We start from the raw sequence: 23,711 nt of genomic DNA, 5'->3' as shown, positions 1-23,711 counted from the left end.
TCAGTCTGCTTGGGGAAAGAACCTTCTCTTTCCTCTCCCCTTTAACTTGAAGCCACTTACTGCACAATATAGCAAGGCAGTGGTAAGAGAGGAGGATCAGATAGGTAAGGGCAGAGAAAATTAGACAAAGTCACCTGAGGCTCTTATACCAAAAGCTGATTGATACCCAATTGCTAATTTAGTTTTCTGGAAGAAGCAGTTATAATCACTGGTTCTCATAAGTCTAGGTTCTACTTCACCATTTGTGTATAATGAACAGGATAAAGCAGAAATTCTACTTTTCCCAATTAAAAAGTATTTTATTCATTACTTTTATTATTATTTTGTGTGTATGAGTGTATTACCTACATATACTCAAGTGTATCCATGTCATGCAGTGCCTGTGGAGGGCAGAAGAGGACAGCAGATCTCCTGGAACTGGGATTACAAATGGTTGTTAGCTACCATGTGGGTCTTGGGATTAGAACCCAGGTCTTCTGTAAGAACAGTCAGTGCTCTTAACTGCTGAGCCATCTCTCTACCCCCACCAATTTGTTCTCTCTCTCTCTCTTTCTGCACATGCGTGCACACGCGGGTGTGTGTGTGTGTGTGTGTGTGTGTGTATACATATGTACAGGTATTCTTGGAGGCCAGAAGAGGGAGTTGGATCTTGTGGAGCTGAAGTTACAGGTGATTGTGAGTGGGTGCTGGGAACCAAACTTGGGTCCTCTGTGGGAGCAGCAAGTGCTCTTAACCATTGAGCCATCTCTCCATCCCATATTTTTCCCAATTCTTGAGGGAGTCATGGAAGGTATTGTAGTTCCCTCCTCCTCATTCTGGGGAAGCCAGCTGCCCCATGAATCTCTGTGGGAAAGTTGTGTGGTGAGGAACTGAAGCCTCTGTCAATACCCCTGTGAATGAGCTGCTTGTCATGTGGCCCTTCCAGCACTGCTGGTACCTTCAAATGGCTCAGCCACAGAAAACACCTCAATTGCAGTGTCATGAAGGACCACAAGCTAGAGCTGCCCAGGTAAGCCACTCTCAAATTCTTGGTTTGTAAAAACAGGAGTGAATAAATGTGTTGTTTTAAGCCACTAAGTTTGGGGATAACTGGTTACACAGCAACAGATAGCAAATGTCTTAGAACTGGATAAACTTCTATACTGCCACTGCCAAGACTTGAGTGACATTCCTTCTAAGACACTTTCAGTGACTTACCTCAAACCGAAGGCTCCTTGCTCAGTTAGAAGACCATAGACCTCTCTGTCATCTCCCACAACTTCCCTAAACAGCATCTGCCAGGCAATATGCCATGCCTCAACACCCATCAAACTTTCACCAGCCTAAAATTATTTTCCAGCTCCCAGATCCCACCTTTTAAAATTTCTTGCATCTTCAAGGTCTAATACCCAAAGCAACCTTCTTCCTGAAATTATTTTGAGTATCTCAATCAGATGTTCTGTGGTATTTGCCCAACTTGCTTTATGTGTCAGTAATTTGTTTATTGTTGTGGAGATAGAATATTGTATAAATGCACCACAGTTTTTGTAGGCAGAAAGATGGTTCTAGTGTGAGGCCATTGCAAATAGTGTTGCTATGAACAATCACATATTCTCTTGGCAAGTATATGCACACACACGGAGGGGATGGATTGATGCTTATGCAGTAGGCATATGTTTGCTTTCAGTATCTGTGTTTTCAAATGATTTGGGGGGACACTGTCTTTTTATTCCTCTTTGTATCCTGACTCCCTCTTCACTCAAAGAACTTACTTTGTACAAAGTAGATACACAATATTCATAATACTATTGTATGTATACATATATGGTTATATGGGTATGTATATACATGTGTGCCTATATGTATATACATGTATATACATGTGTGCCTATATGTATATAAAATCTTTGTGATATACAGCATATAAAATATATGGCAGAGGGGTTGGAGAGGTGGCTCAGCAGTTAAGAGCACTGGCTGCTCTTGCAGAAGACACAAGTTCGATTCCCAGCACCCACATGACGGTTAACAACCATCTGTAACCCCAGTTCCAGGGGAATTCGATGCTCTCTTCTGACCTCCATGGACATTTCATGACACGAGTGTACTTACATGGATGCAGACAATACACTCATACACAAAAAAAGAATATATGGCATGATAGAATGTAATAGCCATAGAGGTCATCTATGCCAGGGTCCCAAAAGATATGAGATTGGCTGGGTGTTGGTTGAGGATACCCATTCCCGCCTGAAATTTAGTTCATTGGTGAATTCATCCACAGGAGTATTTCAGTTTCCCTTGCTTTGAGTTCTGGGAATTGCTATAATTTGTGCCTTTCTTGTAGTTATTTGACAAGATGCAGGCAGGCCTATAAAAAAGGGGTGTCAGTGAAGAAAGAGGCTGTTCTTCCATTGCACTGGAATGGGGGAAGACACACCATGTTAGGCTATTTGGAGCAGAGAATAAGAACTTCGGTGTGAGAACAGCTAGCAAAAGCTGCCAGGCCAAGGTCTTAGATGTGGTATTTTATAATTTTAGAATTATTCTTGTTTTCAACAAACTTCCTTTTTCTGCATGCTTTTTTCCTCTTCCAACCTTCAGGAATAACTTGGGTTGTGAAGTGATATTAACATATAACTCTTCTTTGTTTCTGTGAACAGAAACAAAATCAGTCCAGATTGTTTTTTAATTAATTAATTTACTTTCATTTTTTGTCTATGAGTGTTATGGCTGCGTGTGTATAAGTGTACCCATGTTGTTCAGTGCCCACAGAGGACAGAAGAGGGATGCTGGATCTCTTGGAACCAGAGTTATGGATGCTTGTTAGCTGCCATGTTGGTGCTGGGATTCAAACCAGGGTCTTCTGCAGGAACAGCCAGTGCTCTTAAATGCTGAGCCATTGCTCCAGCCCAATCATCAGAATTTCTATAAAGGAAAACATTGCAGTGTTCAGGAATTTTTTTTAATCACAGGAGGACTCTAAAATATATCGTATGGGGATGAAGAAATGGTTCAGTGGTTAAGACCACTGGTTGCTCTTGCAGAGGACCTGGGTTTGATTCCCACCATCCATATGGTGGCTAACTCCAGTTCCAGGTGATCTGATGCCCTCTTCTGACCTCTGTGGGCACTGTATAACACAGGTGCACTTACATACATGTAGGCAATACACTCATACACATAAAAAACAAAAATTATGGGGCTGGAGAGATGGCTCAGAGGTTAAGAACACTCACTGTTCTTGCAGAAGACCAGGGTTTGAATCCTAGCACCCACATGGCAGCTAACAACTGTCCGTAACTCTAGTTCCGGGGGACTCGATGGCCTCTTCTGACTTCCGCGGGCATTGCATAACATGGGTGCACTTACCTACATGCAAGCAACACACGAATTTAAAAAATAAAAATGACAAAATACTAAAAATAATAAAATATCTAAAATATATTGTAATTTGCTGCAATCTTAATTGGTCTCATTAGAAAATTCAATGGTATTCAGAAATATGTCATTTCCTACAAACAATACATTTTGATATTGAACCATTAATATTCAAGACCTCCACACTCATGGAAAAGTCTAGAATCCATGACTTTAGCTAACTACCTACCTGTTACCAGTTTCTTTTTCCTTTTTTAAAGACAGGGGTTACTATCCAGGCTGACCTTGTGATCCTCTTGCCTCAAACCTTTCAACTGCTGGAATTACAGACCACAGGTTCAGTTCTGTTACCAGATTCTAATGGGAAAAAAAAAAAAAAAAAAAAAAAGAGCTCAGTGGTTGTAATTCAAGGTCTCTGTATGGGGAAATTGCTTGGAGTTGGGAGAATGAGTCCATGAATATGTCTGTCATGATGAAGGGTACAGATGATTGCCATTGGAATTCCAAAAACACAGTTCTTTTAATTTAAGTAGTTGGGAAAACTAAACTTCAAATTAGAAGCACATAGATGGACCAGAAAACACTACAGGATTCATAACAAACTAATGGTGATACATTTGCAGCAGGACCAACAGTATCTGATAATTTCAAGGAAAGAATCACAACTCTTGAGAACCCCAAGCAACCCCATGACAACTCTGATAGTAAGTTATTTTCTTCAAAAGTGGGAAAACCCTGATTCTGTACAAGCACATTCAGGGGGTGCTGTGCATGTAACCAAGAGCTACTCAGGTGCCAGATGGCTGAGAAGATCCTGGACTAGACATCCCCAGTGAACTCTGGGAATGTGCTCATGCAAGCTTATGATGCATATGAAATTCTCTAATCCCCAAAAGCCTTTTCAGGGGGTTATTAGTACAAACTCCTTAGTCAGAAAAAATTTTAAAAAGTCTTTGTAGTTGCTTATCCTTGGCCCTGAAAAACCAAAAAAAGATGCATGCTACTTCTTTTTTTTTTATTTGCTATTTTTATTTTGTGTATATGAGTATTACCTGCATATAGGTAGGTGCACCCGAGTCATGCAATGCCTGTGAAGGTCAGAAGAGGGTAAATTGGAGTTTGCTGATGGTTGTTAGACGCCATGTGGGTTCTGGGAAACGCACGCTCATCCCCTGCAAGAGCAGCCAGTGCTCTTAACTGCTGAGTGATCTCTTCAGCCCTACATGCTACTTCGCGACCCACCAGGAGCCCCTGCTCAGCTCAGTGCAGTACAGAGCCAGAGTCCTCTGCTGCTAGAGTGGAATAGGAGTAGTGGTCCTTGTTAGGGTTCAGATACACAGCAGCCCCGCCCCTTCACCAAGAGGGTCTCATGGGTTCCACAAACCCCTGAGACAAGCAGCTTGGTCTTTCAAGTCAAAAACAGGCTTTTATCCAACTTTGGCCAACACGGCAGGCTTCCCCTTTGATCTCTAAAAGGGGCAGGTTTTAACAGTGGTTCCCCCCACACCTAACCTTTAAAGAATATATCTTCCGCCTTCTGCAGCCCTTGAAGCCTCCCCCTATAAAAGACCCCAGCTCACGACCTGTGAGCAGACATTTTTTTCCCTCCCCCAAAGAGAACTTGTCCGTGGGAAACAAAACTATTCCGCTGGAGTTTTATCTGTGTCCTAGTGCCTTCTCCTGATCATTCATGGCTTCTTCATCTATCAGTCCTAACGTTCTTTGTGCGGATTTATTTAAAATTTCCTGTGGGACCTGAGCTCTAATAGGATGAGTTTAAAGGCCACAACCTGGAGGAATGGCCACAGTGTGAGGTGCTAACCATGGGTATGCAGAGCACAGAGTATTTGCAGCTGAGTACATTTGGATGAGAATAGGCTGGGAGATGATCAATAGTCATGTCACAGTAGGGGTGAGGATGGGTGTTAGAAGGTGGCTTGTGCTGGGAGATGCCAGGTCAGTATACTGTCTTTGTATTTCTGGTCTCTTGCTACAGGAAGACTATAGCCACTTTTATTTCCAGATAATCCCCTAAAGAAGAAAACAGTATGTGCTGGTAAGGATGTGGAGAAAAAGAAAACCTTAGAGTGTTGTTGGGAATGTAAATTAGGCCAGTCACTGTGAGAATCAGTAGGGACAGTCTGAAAAAAAGTTCAGCTCTGCTCCTGAGTATACAGACTCAAAGGAATCTAAGTCAGAGATACCTGCACAGCCATGTTTATTGCACAATAACCAGGTATAACCAGCCTAGAACCCATCAATGGTTGAATGGACAAAGAAAACACAGCATAGTAACACAGTGGAATTTTATTCACCCATAAAGCTAAACAAAGTTTTGTCATTTGCAGAAAAATGGATAGAACTGGAAAGCATCACGTTAAGCAAAATAAGCCAGACCCAGAGACAAGTGTCACATTTTCTCAAATATGGGGAAAAACAAACAAAAAAACCCAGACATGAAAACAGAAGGGAGAAGAAAGACCAGCAAAGGAGCAGGGATAAGAGAGGGTGAAAACAATCAAAGTTCACCATACACAGGTATGAAAACATCATACTAAAACCCTTCACCAATAAAAAAAATGAATGGAAAAAAGTAATCAGTAAGCCAGGAATTGATTTATAACTGAAGTCAGTTTCTAGGCAGGTCACTTGGTTCCAAATATATATTTCAAAGCTCTGTGTGATGTAGAGGGCCGTACAGAGATGAGAAAACATACAAAGAACAGATCTTGTCATTTGTGAATTCAGTGAATTATACCATTTGAATCACCGCTCGATGGCTTATTATCCTACATGTCTTAGGCGTTCCCCCAAATAAAGGAGGTCTTCAGACACTCACGTGGACAGTTGCCTCTCATTTTCAACCTCCTGACGGAGTTTGCATTAATCTCCCCCTGGCCTTTCTTAGCCTTCACTTGCTAACCAGATTCCCAGTCGACTGTTTTTTAAGCGAGTGTTTCTCAGTTGGTGAAGGTTGCTTATAAAGATAGTTGTACATCCTGAGCTCCTGCAGGATATCAAAAGACAGAATTAGCTATGAGCCTCTCCCTCTGTGCTCACCATGAAAATATTAAACAGGATGGAAGCATGAGGAAGGTGCAGGAACACACACCTTTGTAGTTGTGTTTTTCCACTGGATCCTGCAGATCCGTCTTCACTTTGTGGAATATTTTTACAAATGTGTTTATTGACAGTTTTAGAAAGGCAGGTGTACCTGTGGCTTAGTCTATGTCAGCTCGCAGTAGGCTTAAGATTCACTGCCTAATGTGTTAACTAGGTGTCATGAACCTGTCACACCTAGGAAGCAACAGAAGACCACCAGAACCTGAGGAAATGCAGAGAACCTGGGCAGCTGTGAGGGACTTACTGACATATCGAGTTTGGTCATGGAACAAAAATGGACACATTTGGAAAGTCTGCTTTATTTCTGTGGCTGGTAGGTCTTTTATTCTTTGCTCTAAACTGCTACATACTGTTCTACCAAATTAACTTTCTGGACTCAGACTGTTGAGATGGCGTTGAAAGTTGCCAGATGCCTCACAATTATTCTTTCTACCCTTATAAATGGAGTTTCCAAACAGAGCTGCTTTCTAAACTGGTGGGAAGTGTGAATTTTGCTGTAATTACTGCCCTCACGTCTTCTCCCTCCCAGATGCCCTGAGCTCTCCCCAAACCTGATTAAATGATACACGGATGCCTAGAAAGGCAGGCAGGGTAAGCATGCTGGAGAGAGGAGCTGCAGAAGAAAGTGGAGGACTGTGAAGATGAAGATGACTTGACGGATGATGGCATCAAGTCCTGGGCAGGTTGAGCATCAGCCACTGCACTGACACCTAAGGCAGAGGACTGTGGGACTCTAGTTCTTCAGAGACTGACTCCTCCCTTGATCTGCACATTTCACATGCCCAATAGCCAGGCAGCTTTCAGTCCAGGGAAAGGAGAGCATCTGTTAGGGTGGGGGAAGGTGTATGTGCAGAAGAAAACAGGGGAAGAAGCAACCAGCCAAAGAGAAGGAATTAGCTCCGGCTCTCTATAGCACAGCAAGGTAGCTACTGGGTACACCAATCTGTGATACATTTTGAAATAACTGGAAGATTATGAACATCCCCATCACATAAAAATGATTAATGCCCAGGAGAGGGAAGTGCTTATTACCCTGATTTGATCATTACACACTGAGTGCATGTATCAAATTATCATACTGTTCCCCCATAAAAACCTACAAATATCATGTCTCAATAAAAGCAAACAAAAAACAATGCAGCAGACAGATCTGTGTGTGCATCCCTGTCATCTTAGCACTAAGGAAGGGCAGAGGCAGGAGGATTGCTGTGAGCTTGAGGCCAGGTTGGGTTACTGGGTCTCAAAGGCCTTTTCTCCGGGAGGAAGATGCCTGTTTGATTTGCTCTTGGAACTTTTTATTCTAAATAGGTTTTATCATTGGAGGAAAGAGAAGGAAGGGGAGCGTGAATCGCCGTCCCTGTATTTCCCTGGAATGAGCTCTGTTCCTGCCATCAGGACGACTCCTTTTGTTTTGTAGATGAGTTCACAAAGGTCTTCATCTTTCTGTGTTTCACAGGTGGGGTTTTCTACTTGTTTCAAACTACACTTGAGTGGCCACCAGTGCAAGAAAAACGATGGATTAATTAGTGTTATCGACTTCCTGAATGGGTGAGCAGCTCATCTCACAGAGACTGATAATTTTCTAAAGCCTATATGGAGACATGTACTTGCAAATATATAGAATGCAACTTACACCATTTTGAGAAAATTGAGCAGGTTTCCATCTAGTTTTATCATATCCTACCAGGCCTGGCAAGTATCTGGCAAGGACTAGCATCAGCTCCAGAACCAATATTGTGGTCAATGACAAGTAACACACAAAATCACCCTACAACACACACCATCCAAGTTAACAGATGGGATGGGAGCCGGTCCACCTCAGGCAGTGTCCCTCAGCTGTTTCGGTGAAGACACTAACAGTGACATTTATACATTTTCTTTCCACTTTTCTGTGGTGTGTGTATATGTGAGAGAGAGAGAGAGAGCGAGAGAGAGAGTGAGCAAGCATGTGCATGTGTGTATGTGTGTGTGTACAGAAGCCTATGCATGTGCGTGAAGGCCCAAGATTGATGTCCGGTGTCTCCTTCAATCCTTCTACCTTACTTTTTGAGACAGTCTCTCATGGAACCTGGAGCTTGCTGATTGTCTACACTGGCTGACCAGCAAACCAAGGGACCATTTTGTCTCGACTTCCCCAGCTCTGGGATTACAGGTGCACACTATCACAGCTAGGATTTTCCATGGGTGCTGGGGATCTGAACTCAGGTCTTCATGCTTATGTGGCAAGCACTTTACCAACCGAGCCACTCTCCAGACACCCATTTCCCTTTTTCTACCTGTTCTTAAATGTACATCCTGGGGGGTGGGAAACAGTCCAAAGAAAAACCTCATAGATGGCATTCGGAGAGGAAAACCTCTGAAGAGAGTAAGGACGCTTTTCATAGTGGGATTACTTCTATGCACTTACGAGCTATGAGGCCAGTCTCTCACCTGCCTCCTTGACCTTCTTGGTTGATGCCCAGTTTGATTCCTGAAACTCTGTCCCCAGACCCTATCGGTATATTCAAAGTGGAACCATGAATGGGGAGGTGGAGAGGCTTCACACAGGTAACTAGTTTTGACCTTGTTTGCTTAGGGGCCGTGTGTTTATGTGTGTGCCCCTGCAAGCGCCTGTGCATTTCTTTATTCTCTTTGCATGTACTTCTAATTGATCTTGAAAAGAAGGGACAGTTAAAGAAGACGTTAAGGTGAAATGAAGCCATAACCACAGCTGGAGACTTTTATTAAGTGTGGCAAAGTTCCCTGGGCTGCACTGAAATTGTTTATTGATTTTAGTATGGCTGGGTGCTCGGGAGTAATCGCCCAGAATGCTGCCGGAGAGGGCGGCTTGTTAGCTGAGCTCAGCATCGCCAGCCCCACCTTCACTGGAGAGCTTGCTTCTTTAACCTGTAAATAAATACCCGCTTAACTCCTGAGGTGCCTCAACTGGGACCAGTTCTCCTCCCTGTACACACCCCAACACCCTCAGGGTGTGAGCCCTTGGGTTGAGAAGGGCTACCTGAAGGGGGAGGGAAACAGGGTCAGGATTGATGGTAAGGATACATCATTGTCCATCTTTAACGTATTTTCTCTTGTGGTCCCCCACCCCCATTCCCTTTTAGTAGTAAGGTCAGAAGTTTGCAGAAACAAAGTAAATTGAGGTTATTTTTCTAGTGGTAGTTTCGCCTTCCCAACGCCTTTTCTCTGTGTATTTATTAGTTTCAGAATTTGCCTATGTCTGGTGTCTCTGTTTCTGTGACTAAACTTCCCCCAGGGTCTCCATAGAGACAGGGTAGCCTGAGGACTAGCCTTCACTCTGCAGCCTGACTGCTCTGCCGTGAGGAGGCTTGTGCAGGTCAGTGGAGTGAGAGGATGGGGTGTGGACAGGTCACAAGGCCATGCCTCAGGCTCAGGGTATGGAAGGGAGCCTGGTTCCAGGACCAAAGGAAAGGAACCAAACAGTGAGTAAAGGGCCAGGAAATTTGGGTCAAATTTGGGTCTCTGAAAGAGCTGATTTAGCCTGAGGCTCCTAAGACAGTCAATGTTGGTGGTGGCTCCCATGGTTCCCAGGTTGACTGAACAGTCACAGTCCTGTCTTGATTGAGAATTAGGACTGGCAGCGTTGGGGAGCCAGACATCGCTTGTTTTGGTGGATTTGTTTCATGTTATCCAACAGGGTGATGCCATTGTTCTTTTTAGGCCTTGTGAGATTTTTCCACAGTTTCTAGATACTCTCTCTTCAAGCCACAGGGCCTCACAACTTGGCACAACATTGCTCCAAAATTGCAGAGCCACTAGGCTCCAGGGAAAAGGGTCTTACGTCAGTCTAGAGGAATGGAAAATTATTAAAAAATCATATTTGTAGCCATTGTCCCCTACCTATCCTTAAAGAATCTCTCCGCTGCTAATGTCATGCCGCACCCTTTGCGAGCCCCTCTGGATTTGCCAACCTTATCCCACCTAGTCACTTTTTTATCCTGGCATCAAAAAATAGCCTATTTCTTCTTTTTATTCTGGCCATGGTCAATATTCCCCCTGCATTACAGGGAGAAACAGAGATTGTTTGGCAACATTCTAAATTTTTCTGAAACTTTCCACTTCCCTTAACCTGAACATTGTGTCAGCAGTGCCTCGTTCTCAGGGAAGAACTCTGACACCAGGCAATGAAGCAAAGATACAAGAAGACACAGAACACTTGGGTTTCATCTCTGAGTCACTATTGATTATATCTTGGTGTCTTTCTCTGTTGCCATAACAAAACACCACAGACCACATACTTTAAAGAATAGAGGTTTAGTCACATGATTCTGGAGGCTGGGAGCATGCTGTCAGCATCCATTATGCATCTACTTTTTGCTTTATCATGCCTAATGGAGGATCTATCACATGATGAAGTGTAGGGAGGGTGCTTCAACTTGACTCTACACCGGATGTGGTGGCTCATGCCTTTAATCTGAGTCCTCAGGAGGCAGAGGCAGGTGGATTTCTGTGAGATTAAGGCCAGCCTGGTCCATATAGTGACTTCTAGGCAGGATGGGACTAGGGGGACCTTGCAAAAAAAAAATCAACCTGACTCTCTCTTTTTCTTACACAGCCACCAGTCTCATCATGGAGACCCCATTGGATAACCTTACTTAATCCTAATTACTCCTCAAAGGCCTGACTTCCTACCATCATCAAGAGATAAATTTGGCAATTAAGCTTCTAACACATGAAATTTGGGTGCAGTCATGGTGGGGAAGGCATGGTGAGCATCTCTGTAGCAACAGGAGTATGGGACAGTTCTTCCCATATCTTGGCAGGTTAGGAAGCAGAGAGCTGAACAGGAACCAGAGCCAGGCAAAACCTTTAAGGCCCCACACTAGTGGCCTGTGTCCTCCAGGTAAGCCCATGCCTCAAGTTCCAAAGGTTCCACAACCTCTCAAATCAGTGCCACCAGCAGGGGACTAAGATTTCAAGCTCATGAGCCCATGGGAGGCATTTCACATTCAAGTCACATCATGCACTTCTACTTAGCATCCTATCATGGAGAATTCATATTGGCTCCCTCAGCCTTGGTAGGGGTTGGTCAAGACCAAGGAGGCCAATGTTGTCAAGATGAGATGGAGTAGAGGTAACTCTATGACAAATTCAGCAGAATGAAAAGATTCTAAGTTGAAGATATCTCACTCAACTTCAAAGACTACTTAACTGGACTATGATTTCAGTGAAACAGTAAGGTTTGAAGAGTGCTTAGGTCGAACTTGACTTGTAGATAGAGGCCTGATTTATATAGATGTTTAGATAATGTTACAAAGAATGACCAGTGCCTTCTCCATTGGAAGTAGCATATATTCTGGGGAAATTTTTTTGGCATTAAGTAGACCACATTCAGATCCCAGCACCATCTTTGATGCCAAGCAAGTTATTAACACTTTGAGTTAAATCTTCCGTATATAAAATGGGGGCATAAGAATTGAAATTCTTATAGCTCATAGTTGGCAACCTTTTCTCTAACAGGCCAGATTGTACTTATTAAAGGCTCTATAGGCCAGACCATCTTTATCACCACACTCAACTCTTACCAATGTAGCAAAATAGCAGTAGACAAAACACATTAGTGAATGGGCAGCGCTGTGTTCCAACAAAGCTTTATTGATTAAAAATAGCAGTTGTTGGATTTGGTTGAAGTGTGCCAAAGTCTGCTATAGATGAACTGTCTGGCACGATCTGCCATTCATAAATATGAAGTGCTACAGCCCGTGAAATGGCTCAGTGGATGAAGTTTGCATGTTGTACCATATGCTTCCCCCCTCTTCAGATAAATAAATGTAATTAAATTTTTTTTTTTTTTGGTGTTGTGGCACATGCCTTTAAACCCAGCACTCAGGAGTCAGAGGCAGGCTGAGCTCTGTGAGTTTGGGACCAGCCTGAGCTACAGAGCGAGTATGAGGCCAGCCAGGACTACATAATGAGACCTTGTCTCAAAAACAAAACAAATAAAAATGTTTTTCTAAATGAAATTCCAACACTGTCATGGATCATAGCACAATTGGCAAATACTTAAACCATATTAGTCAGCTAATTTGACCAGGATAAAAAAGTAATTTAAAAAAATCCTAAGAGTTTATACTAGGAGTTGGTACTAAGTCAAAATCCATCCTAGCTTCCCTAGTTCATTTTTTTTCTTTTCCCCCGTAAGCTGGCATGTCACAGGTCTCATTCTGAGCCCTTCCCTCCAGTCTCCGACTTGGCATCAGCATGCTCTTCCATTACTTCCCCAACCCACACCTGTTACAGAATTTAGAATTCCTCCTAGAATCCCTCACTCAGTTGCCTCCAGTGGAAAGAGTTATTTTTGACCTCCCCTGACCCTGTCTTGAACAACAATAAAATAGGGATTGGGAGAAACGTGACACAAATCAATAGGTTATCCCAACAGACGGGCTCTTTGAAGCTGTTTTCTCTTGGACACTTGCAGCAGTAACAAAGATAAATAGCAACTCCCCCCCATGGCTCAGCAAATCACAGTGTGACCTCTCTGGTGGGTTTGAGCTGGATAAGGAAAGGGGTGAACCAAGATTGGGCCACAAAAAGAGAAAAGGAAGAGGCTAAAGGACAACTGGCACCTCCTTTCTATCTATACCTGTCAGTAAAATGAGGGTTCCTACCCTGCTGTGCCATTGTATCACCTCAGTTACCTATCATCTGTTCACACCCCCTTACTTTCTAAATAAAAGCATGTACTAAGTACCTAATATGTACAGGGCACTGGCACAATTAGATGCCTTGAGCTTGGCAGTGGGCCTGGCATTTCCTTTGCCTGATTCTGAATGAAGCATGGTTGAGAATAGGTAGGCAGGACCAATTCCAGAACCCCAGGAGAAGAGAGGAGGCAGAGTGACCCAATGGCTTCCTTCTCCTTTCCAAGTACACCAGCTGGCTGGAGGAGTAGAAAGCAGTTGATTAGATCAGGACACTACTGTGGTCTCACATCCCTCTGTGGGCTGCTTGGTAGTTGTCATGGATGCAGAATAAGTAGAGTTCATGGCAGTGAAAACCAACAATATCCATCAATTACATAGACAAAAATTATCCACTTCTTGCTGACTTAGTTCTAATACCTCTATGAGCAGATATGGTTATCATTCCCATTTTATAAGAAAGAGAGAGTCAGGGCTGGAGAGATGTCTCAGCGGTTAAAAGCACTGGATGCTCTTGCAGAGGACCCAGGTTCAATTCCCAGCACCCACATGGTGGCTACAAACCGTCTTTAACTTCAGTTCCAGGGGAATCTGAAGCCCTCTGCTGACCTCCACAGCATTGCACAACACAGTGCACTCACATATATGCAGGCAATACATTCATGTACATAAAATAAAAATAATAAATAAAATATTTTTAAAAGTTAAAAAAAAAAAGAGAAAGTCAAGATTATTTAAGGGGCTGGCATTACACGATTATGTTGGAGTAGAGATGAAAGGGAAGCCAGGCAGTCTGGCTCGCTGTGGTGTGGCCAACACTTGCTCAACTTCCTGTTTCCTCAGCTTTCCTGTGAGCTGGCTGATGCCATAGCCTGGTGCTTTTCTTTTTTATTCTTGATGTTGTAAAGTACAGCATATATACAGAGAACTGTACAAAATACAGTGAAAAGCACAACAAATGATCATATAGCGAAACACCTATGTACTCACCCCTTGAACACTGCCAGCACCCCTTGAAGACCCCCTTTCAATCCTCACCCCTCCTCTTCATGAGTAACATCCCCCCAGTCTCTAGCACAATAGGTCTGTGAGCTTCTTACATATTAGGACACGGAACTAATGATTTGTTTTTATGTCAGTGTAGTGTGTCATTGTGGGAACATACCAGGATGCATCAAGCTGGTCTATTGTCAACAGACTATGGGAAGTGTCTAGCTCTGGACTGTACAGAAGACATCGCAATATACACTTTGTGCACTTCTCAGAGTTCCTGTGCACATATTCTTTTGAATAGAGATGTGGATTTTCTGGGTCAAAGTGTATTCCTCTGCTGTGCTTTAGTTTTAGCCTCTGACCAGCAGTGCAGGAAAATCCCTGCTGCTTGGCACCTCACTAACAGTGGGGACTGCAGGTTTTCAGGTAAATCCTGCAAACTCCTGACCTTCATGTGCATCTCCACAGTAGGAATGAGGCCAACATTTTCATCTGTCTATTGGCTTTTGGGAATCTTCCTTTTTGAAGCACTAGTTCATGCCTTCTGCCCATTTTTCTTTTTTGTGTTTGCCTTTTCAAAACAGATTTTGGGGTGTTTTCTATGCTGTATTAGTCAGGGTTCTCTAGAGGAACAGAACTGATAGGATTGACTATGTATCACAAAGGGGGGATGTATTAGATTGGCTACATGGTACAGGCTGGGTAGTCCAATAATAGCAGATGCACACTGGAGAGACGGGGAACCCGGTAACTGCTCAGTGCATAAGGCTGGATGTCTGACCAATTCCAGTCCGGGGCTATAGGCCTTGAGGAGTCCTAGAGAGTGGCTAGTCTTTAGCCCACAATGTAAGGCTGAGAAGCTGAGTTCTGGTATCAGTGAAAGATGGTGGTGGCAGCAGCAACAATGGGATAGACATACTCACCGCAAGAAGCCCAGGAGGCACTGCTGTGCCTCAGGTGGGGCTGGAAGGCGCTGCCCACTTCGGGGAAGAGTCTTCCCCCCCTTAGTTAATCCTTCCAGGAAATTCCTCACAGACCCGTCCAGAGGCTTGCCTCTTAGTTGATTCCAAATCCAATCAAATGGACACCCAAGATTAACCATCATGTATGTTGAATATAAACCATACGTCAGTGATGTGAGGGGTCATCTTGCTTTCTTTTCATTTCCTTATTGATATTGCCTTGACCCCCATATCGTTTATTCCTGAGCCATTCTTTCCCTAAGGCTGTGCCATTAGTTTTATAAGGCAAGTAGTTTGTAGCTGTGTTTAAAGGCAGAAGGTTCTTGTTTCTGAACTTGACTTTGTTCATTGACCCAGTTGCTTATCCCTGCCAGTATCACAATATTTTGATCTTTGAATAACTCCCACCTGGATCTTGCCATAATTGTGCCTTGTATCCCAGGCCCTCTCCACCTGCTTGACACATAATAGATGCTCACTGAATATGCATGGGGTGAAAGGACTTTTTGAACCATTTTCTGGTATTTGCCTTGCAGAAGGCTGTGGGAGGGAGAGAGGAGAGCGACTTCCCTCTTCTATGATGGAGGTTGGGCTTGGAGGGGTCTTTGCATCTACCAGTGTTTTGTTGGGGTGGTCAGACCTCAAAGCCTGCAGTAGTCATAGTCCAAAAGCCTGGGAACATAGTGGAGCTGGGAAGCTGTGACGGAGATGGGCATTAGAGGTAGACAGCCACAATGACAATGGGTTAGCTAGATGCTCTTGGCAATGGCAGTGGCATCCAGTGGTGCCCTGCAGTGGTTAGGATAGAGGATTCTGGGTAGGTACAGGAACAATAGCAGACTGGAACTCTCACCAAATATAACCTCAAAGCCCTCCACAGCCTCCCCACCACCCACAGAGACATATGGAACTAGGACTCTGACCCTGTCTCTATCTTGCAGTGGGAATCCACAGTGATGCATCTTTCAAAGTTGGCACCCTGGCATCTATCTCTGCCCCTCTCTGCAGTCAGCTAAGCTCCTTCAACACCACCTCCAAGTTGCCACTGCCTCATCCCAAGTCCAGCAATTTGAAACTCCTTAGCTTGGACATTAAGATTCCACATAATCTAGCAATTTTCTTTTTAAATTATTTACGTATTGTGGGGGGTGGGGCACTTATGCCACAGCACTAAGGTGAAAGTCAGAGGACAAATTGCATTTTCCCCATCCACCAGGTAGGTCCCAGGGATTGATGGTCATGTCGCCAGGCTTGGCAGCAAGTGCCCTTACCCACTGAGCTGTCTTATCGGTTTAGTCATCTAGCCCTTCAATATTTACTCAGTTTCCTGTTCTTTCCCAGCACCTCTCTGGCTATTTGATCTCCCATATGGAACATGCTTTTTCCAGCCAAGTTGTCCTTCTACTCTGATGGCATTACCCCGTCCTTTATTCATCTATCGGGCTCTTTAAAGCCTAGCTTGAGTTTCATTCCCTCCCCGCAGCCTGTCCACCCCTTCTGATTACTTTAGCACCCTATTCTTTCCTATTTCTGAAACGCTTGGTTTCTTTATATCCAGGACTGAAAACTTGCCATTTATGGTTCTCCCAGAGATTACAAGAATGCTGCATTTGTGAAGATTCTTTGGGCAGCTGCTTTAGTTGCTAGCTCTGCTATAACAAACTACCCGAGGCTGCATGACAGAAACTCACTTTCTCACAGTTCTGGAAGCTAAAGATCCAAGATCAAGGTGTTAGCTCTGTTGGGGGGCGGCGCCCATGTGTGGAGGCCAGAGGAGAATGTTAAGTTTCTTGCTCTATAACGCTTTACCTTATTCTCTTGAGACAGGGTCTCTCATGGAACCTGGAACTCATTGTTTTGGCTAGGCTGACTAGCCAGTGAGCTGCTAGGACCCCTCTGTCTCCTACCCCCAATGCCAGGGTTAGAGGAATGACCCTTACATAGGTGGTGGGGACTGGGCTCAGGTCCTCATGCTTGCACAGCAAGTGCTCTTTCCATTGAGCCATCTCCCAGTTCCAAGTTTGATTTCTCCTAAGGCCTCCATGACTTGTAGGAGGCACCTTGTCATTGTGTCCTCACATGGTCTTTCCCTGCTGAACTCCCTTCTGTTAGTCTGTGATTTGATTTCCTCTTCTTTTTTAAAATATTTTTTATTTTTATTTTATGTGTATGACGGTATTGTCTGCATGTATGTAAGTGCACCTGTGTGCACTTGGAAGTCAGAAGAGGGTATCAGATCCTTTGGAACTGGATTTCCAGTGCTCTTAACTGCAGAGCCATCTCAAACCCAGGTCCTCTGCAAGAGCAGCAGGTGCTCTTAACTGAGCCATCTCTCCAGCCCTGATTTCCTCTTCTTATAAGGACATCTAGCAGATTGAATTAGTTCCCTCTCCAGTGTTCTCACCTTAACTTGATATCTCTTGTTAAAGGCCTGGTCTCAGAGCTGGAGAGATGGCTCAGTGGGTTCTGCAAGCATAAGGACCTGAGTTTAAATCCCCAGCACCTACATTTTTAAAAATCCAGGTAATGGGCAGGGTTTGAAACATGGTGGACAATGTGGATCAGTAACAGACTTACCAAGAGAGTAGAGGAGCCCCTGGATCTCAGCAGGCCCAGCCTAGATGAGCAAATTTATATGAAGATTGGAAATGATAGAGAACTTTGAGGCAGATTACATGCTTATGACCAACATTTAGATAGGCTGCTGGGAGATGTAGAAGAAACTGTGACTGTGATAGAGATTGATGGAGAGACATATGAAGAGATATACAAATCAACAAAGCAGAATATTCCCATGCTCTTTGTCCAGGAAGATAGTGTTGTTCTAGTTGTCCTCTTGTTGAGAATTGACTGGGACAAAGAATTGATCCTACCCTGTGTAGGAAATTAGTGATACGCAATTGTCTCTTTAAATCTACAGAGGGGGAAGCCTACACATTTGGATAGAAAAGAAAAGAGGAATCTTCTACCCTGAAAAAAAGCCAAATGGTATTCCTATTCCTCCTTGACCCTTCATGTAACCCCCACGGTGCCCCTTTTCAGGGATTGGTTTGCCCCATTGCTCTTGCAGTTAGTTTCTGATGGTTTTTCTGTAAATTAAATTTAATGTTTCCTAAAAAAAAAAAAAGGCCTGGTATGGCAGAATGTGCTGTAACACCAGCACTGGGGTGGAGACAGGTCCCAGAAGCTCACTGGCTACCCAGCTTAGCCAAAATGGCTAGCTTCCGGTTTAATGAGAGACCTGTCTTAAGAAAATGATGTGGAGGGTGATAAAGGAAGACACTTGATGTCCTCTCTTGGATGCTGCATGTGCACAGCACACTTGCACACTCACACACACGTATCCACACACTACACACACCGTATCACACACATCAATTAATTAATGAAAGGTCTTATCTCTAAATACTTCACATTCTTAGAGAACTTCCTGTAAATTGAGGTGGGAAACACATTTCACCTTCTTACAGTAGCCAGTTTACAGCAGATACAGCCTCAGAGAGAATTTATCATCTCTGGTAGATGTAGGTATCCCAAGTTGTCGGATCCTTGCTCACACTCTCCCTTCCTTATCCCTGTATTTTCCTGTAGAATTCTGTCTCAAACAAGCTTTCCTTCCACCAGGACAAGGTGGCCTCTACAGTGTCCCATTTGTATTCTACCAACTTAGCAACTCCTGGGAAGGCACCAGGAGAGGTCCTGGAGCCAGTTCTCATTGGCTGACTCTGTTGTGTACCTATCACTTAGCCATATCTGTGGTTCTAATTAGCCTGATTTGGCTGAGGCATTCTCCCACCCGAGACAAAAAGTAGAGTCAGCTTCTGTGAAACCGTAGGATAAGAGAGGATGTGGCTGGAGAGATGCTCTGCAGTTAATAGCACTTACTACTCTTGCAGAGAACCTGAGTTCAGTTCCCAGTACCCACATCAGGCAGCTCACAACCACCTGTCACTCCAGTTCCTGGGATCCTCTGCCCCCTGTGGGCATCTGTGTGCACATAAACTCATGCAGGTACACACATATACATGTAAATCAAATAAATGAATGAGATCTTTTTTTTTTTTTTTTTAAAGAAGAAAGAACAGAAGTTCCCCACATGAAAACAAGTGGGACAGAATGCTGAGCAAGGAAAGCAGGAGCTGTCCATTCCTGCTGTCTCCCACCCACCAAAGGTCGATCCACACACCAACTCCCAGAGGACCCAACATAAACAGGCTGGGGAGGTTGGGGAGATGGCTCAGTGGATAAGAGCATATACTGCCCAAGCATGAAAACCCGAGTTCAAATCCTTAGCAATCATATCTAAAGCTGGACATGGCCAGGCTGTGCCTGCTTGTAACCCCAGCATTATGGACAGCAGAGACAGGAAGATCACAGGGACCAACTGGCTGCCAGCCTAGCTCCAGATCAGCTAGCTCCAGGTTCAGTATCCCCAAGGAACAAGGCAGAGAGTGATAGAGCAGGATACCCAATTATCCTCCTCTGGCTTCCATAGGCATACACAGGCATTTGTGCCTGTGTGCGCACACACACATACACACACACACACACACACACACACACACACACACACACACAAATGGAAGCTGAGCTGAGGGGTCTAAGTCAAGCAAAACAGCTGGTAAATTGATGTCTACATTGAAATACTGATGTGAATCCAAGCCATAGTCCTTCTTCTCTGGGTTGTCTCTCACAGTTTCTGGAAAGGGGTTTGGCACTGGCTCCCTTCATGACTGGCATGGCTGTGGGAAGGCAGTGATTATCTTCATCAGCCAGAGGCCAATTGCGGTTGGCTGTGCTTTGGACATCTGCAGGGTGCACTGAGGTTTGGACACTGAGGGCTGGATACAGGAACAGAAAGGGTGTCCAAGGGGATTCCGGGGTGAGTTCTGGGGCAAGTCTCCCATTCAAGGAGGACACCAGGATAGATATAGATGCATGGGTAATAGTTCTTCAGGGTAACAGGTGCAGTTCCCTTGGCATGTCTGGGGCACGTGTGGCTATCCTTGGGGACTTTCCTGCCACCTCCCAATTCTCCTAACGATTTGAGTTGTGCTTAGAAGCAAGGGTGGAGGGTCTACGCAGCTCCTTCAGATACTTCTTGCTCCTCTTTGTTTCAAACACTAGAACAATAAACCCAGAGACTGCTCAGTTCATTGCCTAGAGTGGAGTGACTAAGTGCTTAGCAGTAGTCTGTCTAACTCTGTCTTTTAGTTTAGTTGTTGTATGAACTTGGCAAGTTTTTAACCTCGCTGGACTTCAATTTCTTCAGGTCTAAGATGGAGTAAAAATAGCTTGACCTCACAAAGCCAAAATATCCCGCCCAAAGCTCACAGGATGGTGCCCTACAATTCCATATGTACTCAGAAGTATTACCAACTTAACACTGAGAACAATAGCTGGACAGGGCTGCCCAGCCCAGAGCCAAGACCCTGGTGAACAGAAGTGAGTTTTCTTCTTTTTCATGGCTCTTCCACACCACGCAGTGGATCCAGAGCTAGGAGTCCTGAGGTAAGTGTTCATAGAACAGGCAGGTCAGAGTGCCATCTGACTTTACACTTCTTGAAAAGGACTTAGTTAAAGCTTCTGGAAAGAAGTGAGTCATCAGAGATAATTTTAAAGAAGGGAAATTGCTAATTAACAGGGTGCATAGAACTTCAAAAGTTGACTTCCATAAGAACACAACTAGAAAAAATGGAGTGATTTTACATTCACCAGTATTATTTAAGGGCTCCTTTGGCATGGAAATCCATATCCACTGATAATTCCAAATGGACCTTTGATCTCAGAACATATATCTATATATATCTATATCTATATCTATATCTAATCTATATCTATATCTATATGTTAGATTTACTTCCTAATCATGTTTATAGCTTAAGTTAATATAGAAATTGACCCTGAAACCCTAAGTCTTGGATTTTTACAGAACTTGACTACTTTAAAATAAATGTTGAAAATATCAACTGCATAAAAGTAAAAGCTGATAGTATTAATTTAATTTAATCTCCATTAACGATGCCAGGAATGGTTTATTGAGTTTTTTAAAGGAGAAAAGCTCTAGTATAGAGATGTACCACTGACAGAAACAAGTTATTTGAATGAAAGATCATGCTTTTGTCAGATGTTGATTCATCGCTGGATCCCAACCAGGAATAAAGTCCTGTGGGCTTCGCTTCAATGGCTCTCTGTGAACCAGTCTTTGTACAGAAACATTTCAGTCGCACACAGCTCCCCACAAGGTTGTATTACATTCCAGATCCTGAGACCTTTGGATGCCTCATTACTGGGGAGAAGCTTCAAATAATTTTTACTCAGGATCTGAATTTATTCACTCACCAACATTTACTGAACACTGAGCACATGCTGGTGTGTCACGTGATTTCAGAAAGCGGTGGGTGAAGAGGGTGGCCCTTCTCTGCCTCAGTGAAATCCGGAAACAGAAATTCAATGATGTCGGTTGAGTGGACAGTGGTCATTTGGAGTCTGTGTTTTGCTGCAGGGTAAATGTAGGAGGGGCATTCAGTTTGGTTTGGGTGGGGTCTGGGAAGGCCCTGTGAAAGACTGACCTTTGGTCTGAGATCCAAAGAAAGGTAAGGCCCTTGTTCACCCTTTGTGCGAAGGAATGCACATGCATGTCCCAGTTAGGCTGAGAATCATCTCTGTTCTCCAGAGGGCCTGTTGGGCCAGACAGCCTGGGTACCCACTCCACCCTTGAGGGTGTGTCTATATCATTCCACATTCATGCTACTATGGAAACATAGCACAAGTTTGCCAAGATCCTTAGCATATCACCTGTTAACTTAGGGATGGAGGACTGGGGAGGGAAGGGTGAGGATTTTAGCATTTGCTTTACATACTCTGTCCCCATAGTCTTCCCTGTACCTCAGATGGTGAGGGCAACACAGAGAGGCTGCCACCTGCTTCCACATACATGCCCAGTTAAACAGCACAGCTGGGATTTGAGCCCAAGTCTCATTTTCAAAGCTCGTATCCTTCCATAATGCAAGGACTCTTAGGAAGGAGCCATGCCCTTCCTCCCACCTTATTGAGTGCTTCCATACAGGAAGTTAGAATTTCAGCTGAGAAAAATGGGTCTTTCTTTTCTCCAGAGGGACACACTGGGCCAGAAGGCCCGAGCACCCATTTTACCCTGGGGGTGGAGGATGCTGAATCTGTCAGAGCTTTGGGTGTGCAGCCTTCATGAAAGAATGGCAGCCAGAACCTGGGAATTCCCTGGGACATGGAGAGCTTTCTTCAGTCCAGTACCTCCCAGCTAGGAGCCAGCAGAGGCAAAGGGGGTGATAACTGGAGGCTGAGGGTAAATAGACACACCTGAGGACAGAGAGCAGGTCTAAGGATGCCAGGTATCACTTGTAGGGTTGCCATATCTATAGGGGAGGGAGAGATGTGTTAGTATTCTTAGCCCCAGATACAATCAGCTTTCCAATGTATTCTTTTTAATTAAGGTATAATTATATAGATGAATCCTCCTAATCTGTATTCCCTTTCTTTAATTGGTTACCCCTGAAAATGTTAGATGGCACACTACAGGAATAAACAATTCATAATTTCTAAGTTGTGCTGTGTTCAGGGTAGCACGAGGAAATTTCAGCCAATCCTATTTTATCCAGTTGAGGATTTAAGACTTGTCTTTGTCTAACGTATCCACGCTGTATATGCTATCCATTCAATAGTCACTTAGCAGCCTTCTTGATCGATTATCAGATTGACTCGCAGTATTGCAGTGCTGTGTTCAAGTATCCCTTATTTTACTGAGCAATAACCCAAAGTACAGAGTAAAGATGCTGGCCATTCAGATTTGAGGAAGAGAGGCTGTAAAGTGCCTCTTTTAGGCAAGGAGGTAGAAGTTCATCATAGATATGTGTGCATAGGATAAAGCACAGTGTCAGATTTGGTCCTACCTGAGGGCTTCAGGTATGGGGGGGTCTTTGGACATGTCCCTGTGGTTCATGGGGGAACATTATATAGTAAAATTCATGAATCATGAGTTCAGTGCAGCAGGTCAGTGTCTACACCTATGAAACTTGCCACCCCAAACAAGACATAGAGCATTTCCATAGCTCCAGAAAGTTCTTTTGTTCCCCTTTCCTGTCACTTTCCTGCCCTACCTCACAACTGACAACAGTGCTCTGCCTTCTGCCACTTCATATGTGGTGATAAGTTAGTTTTATATCGTCTTGGATTTCATATAAATGGAATCAGATGCTATTTGAGTGGTCTGACTTCTGTCATTCACCTCTTGTGCATGAGATCCATTTTATTTGTTATGTGCGTTGGTAGCTGGTTCCTTTTCATTGCTGAATAAGGTTCCATTATACAGCTATACTATAATTTGTTTATCCAGTTTTTGTTGGACACCACATGGGTAGCCCAACCTTCATGCCTCAACCCCAAACACCTTAGTAATCTTCAGATAGGTATCCTCAGTGGCACCTCATCTCTGGGACCCGTTTTTGCTATAAGGAGCTCTGCTTCCTTCTTATCCCCTAAGCTCTTACCTATGAACCTATAGTAAATGCCTTTCTAAATACACCTTCTTCAAGGTCTATGAAATTCATTCTTCAAACTTGTGAGACAATAACCT

At 43.9% G+C, this 23,711-nt stretch overlaps 1 pseudogene; it reads left to right on the top strand.

Annotated features, from left to right (window-relative positions):
* Positions 1–17,644: 17,644 nt before the first annotated feature.
* Positions 17,645–17,990, top strand: LOC103739853 (annotated as a pseudogene).
* Positions 17,991–23,711: the final 5,721 nt, after the last annotated feature.

The sequence above is a fragment of the Nannospalax galili genome, unplaced genomic scaffold (assembly GCF_000622305.1).
Source record: "Nannospalax galili isolate Female #2095 unplaced genomic scaffold, S.galili_v1.0 scaffold330, whole genome shotgun sequence".
Lineage (NCBI taxonomy): Eukaryota > Metazoa > Chordata > Mammalia > Rodentia > Spalacidae > Nannospalax > Nannospalax galili.
The sequence above is the reverse complement of the archived record's forward strand: the minus strand, read 5'-3'. Positions and strand labels throughout refer to the sequence as shown.